Source organism: Cebus imitator, unplaced genomic scaffold, assembly GCF_001604975.1.
Source record: "Cebus imitator isolate Cc_AM_T3 unplaced genomic scaffold, Cebus_imitator-1.0 Scaffold103, whole genome shotgun sequence".
In the NCBI taxonomy this organism is placed as follows: domain Eukaryota; kingdom Metazoa; phylum Chordata; class Mammalia; order Primates; family Cebidae; genus Cebus; species Cebus imitator.
The window spans coordinates 1,616,301-1,619,376 of NW_016107418.1; the positions used below are offsets into that span (position 1 = coordinate 1,616,301).

At 35.9% G+C, this 3,076-nt stretch overlaps 1 non-coding gene across 1 annotated transcript; it reads left to right on the forward strand.

The window, feature by feature from the left end:
- The first annotated feature begins 2,725 nt into the window (after window positions 1-2,725).
- Window positions 2,726-2,841, forward strand: LOC119472546. Its single transcript, XR_005201691.1, has one exon. It is a non-coding gene; the product is annotated as a U5 spliceosomal RNA (small nuclear RNA).
- Window positions 2,842-3,076: the final 235 nt, after the last annotated feature.

Below are 3,076 nucleotides of genomic sequence, written 5' to 3' on the forward strand. Positions count from 1 at the left end.
AGTTTTTATGTTCAAGCACTGATCCAAGCCCTTGATACACATAAACCAATTTAACCATCACAATAACTTATGAGGTAAATGTTATAACTGTTCCCATATCAAGACAAGTAAAGACAGAGAGAGACAGTAATCAACATCTTGCCCAAAGTCACACAGATATTAAGGACCAGAGTCAAGATCAAAGCAATCTAGTTCTAGAATTCATTCTCTTAACCACTGAACACTTCAACTGTGATCACCTGACCAGCTTTTGTTCAAGAAATGGATTCTAGTCTACTACCTCCACCCCTAAATTAGACATTACTTTCATTATTTTATGCCCTGTATATTTATTTATATTTAACAATATATTTGTTTGCAATTTCCTCTTGTCTCTCAGACATTATATCTGAAGTGCATAGATGTATAATTTTTTTTGAGACGGAGTGTTGCTTTGTTGCCCAGGCTGGAGTGTAGTGGTGCAATCTCGGCTCACTGCAACTTCCATTTCCCAGGTTCAAGCAATTCTCCTGCCTTAGCCTCCTGAGTAGCTGGAATCACAGACATGCACCCTACGCCTGGCTAATTTTTGTATTTTTAATAGAGACAAGGTTTCATCATAATTGACGAGGCTGGTCTCGAACTCCTGACCTCAAGTGATCTGCCCGCCTCAGCCTCCCAAAGTGCTGGGATTATAGGCGTGAGCCACCATGCCAGGCCTTTTTTTTAATTATTATTTTAAGCTTCCTTAGTGAGTGTCTTTTGTAAGTGAGTGTCCCGTGTTTAAGTAAAACATGTTTTTACTTCATCCTTGCTTTTAAAGATGATCTCACTGGGTAGAGAATTGTGGCTACTTCTTTATGATTTCTTAGTACACTGAAAATAATTCGCTGACTCTAATTATCATGATTGCTGAAAAGTGAGATTTAACCCTCCTTTAAGGATCTTCTTTTTGTCTTTCACGTCCTATAGTTTTCTATGTTACATCTAGTTGTAGATTTTTTTCCTATTTGAGGTTCATTTGGCTCCCTGTGATTGAGAGTTGATATCTAGAAACATCTCTGGAAAACTCCTAGCCATATGTCTTTGAAAACAATTTCTTCTCTATTTTCTCTATTATTCCTTTTTGTATATCCAATTAGGTATAGGCTAGACCTTCTTACTCTCACTTCCTTGTTACTCAGCAGCTTTTATATTTTGCATCTCTGTCTTTTGGGTAGAATTTCAAATAATTCCTTCAGTTTACTAATTTTTTATTCAACCGTGGCTGACTTACTCTTTAATCTTACTGATTTGTGACAATTTTTGTCAGTCAAATGTACTGCAAATATTTTCCACTCTTTGGCTTCTATGTTTATTCTTTTTATGGTGTCTTTGATAGATAACAGTCCTTATTTTGGTCTAGTAATAGCCATCAACCAAAAGACACTGCCAAAGCTTGGCAGAGATGATGCTCTCCCTTACCATGAATACAACTTCCAGAATGGTGGAATAAAGATCTCTAAAAATCTGCTCCAGAAAAACAATGACAACACTCTTAAAAAATGTCAAAATCAACTTCTTCAGAACTTTGAAAATTAAACTCTTCAAAAATTTTATATGTGCAAACTCAAGAAAAACAGCTGAACCTAAGTAAGAGGAGTGAGCTTTGTGCGTTTCAAGTTGTTCTAATGACATACACCTCTCCCTAGCTCTTCAGAATCTTAAAACCCCAATTGAGTAGCTCTGAAAATCATTGGCCTAGCAGCCACTAGAGGAGGCAAAATGTGTGCAGAGCTCAGAAAAGGGCCAGCCCCAAAGAATTGACACTATTTTTGACCTGGCTAACAACTTGCTGAAAAGTTCCATCCTTAAGGCTTTTCTTAATAGAACAGACTCAGGGCACCCTCTATGCAAATAGCACAACCCACATGGAATTTGTCAAAACAATCCACAGCAATTGTTTAACATTACAGTTGCTAGAGGAAGCATTACCGGTTGGGGCTAAGAAAAGGCTGTCCAAAAACTTAAAAGTTAAATCTGGAAATATTATGTCCATCAGGGACTTTCAGATGTTCTTAGATATGCCTTGGAATCCCGAAGACTAAAAGCATATGTAAGGTTGTTTGCAAACCTAGTACTACATGTGTGCCCAAAAAGAGCTGAGAATGCCCTGAACTTTCAAATCTAGCTGACCTTGAGGATCTGCTCAAGAAGGAAGTGAACGGTAAGACAGTGTTGAAAGCTTCCTGCAGGAGTTTTGAAGGCATGCCCCTCATACACACACACACACACACACACACACACACACACACACACACACAGCCCCAGATAAGGATAGAAGAATTATTGGTCCAAAACATAAAGAAAACTTTGTCTAGTTACTAGCTGACCACGAAGCTAACTAAAAGAGACTTCAGTGGACACACATGACAAAGAATACAGTCATTACAGCAGTAGTCCAGGGAAGTCATTAAATACATAAGCAAACAGCAACAACAAAAACACTCTGTGAAGAGAATCTTACTTCTAGAATTGTCACATTGTATTATGTAAAATGTCCAGTTTTTAACAAAAAATTATAAGCCATTAAAAAGCAGGAAAAAAGTCTTATGTACAGGAAAAAGAACACTCAAAAGAAACTGTCCTTAATGAAAGCCACTGTTGGACTTAATAGACAAAGACTTCAAGTCAACAATATAGATAAAAATATGTGAAAAAAATTAAAGGAAAGTATGAAAATAATGTCTTATAAAACATAAGATATATACTCTGGTTTCTCTTCAAGTCGTATAAATCTTTTGCTTTTTACTAAAGATTTCCATGGAAAGGAACAATTCTGAGTCTTAGTCCAATTTTTTGAGGCCCTGTTTCTGTGGGACTGATTAAAAAATAAAATAAAATAAAATAAATAATAATAATAAAATATAAGATATTAAAAAGACAGAAATTACTTTTGAAAATGAAAATTCTGATGTCAGAAAGTACAATTCCTATAATGAAAGATTCACCAAAGGAGCTCAAGAGAGAATTTCAACAGACAGAAGAAAGACTCAGAAGACTTGAAGACAGATTAATTGAGATTATGCAGTCTAAGAAATCAAATAAAATGTGCAGA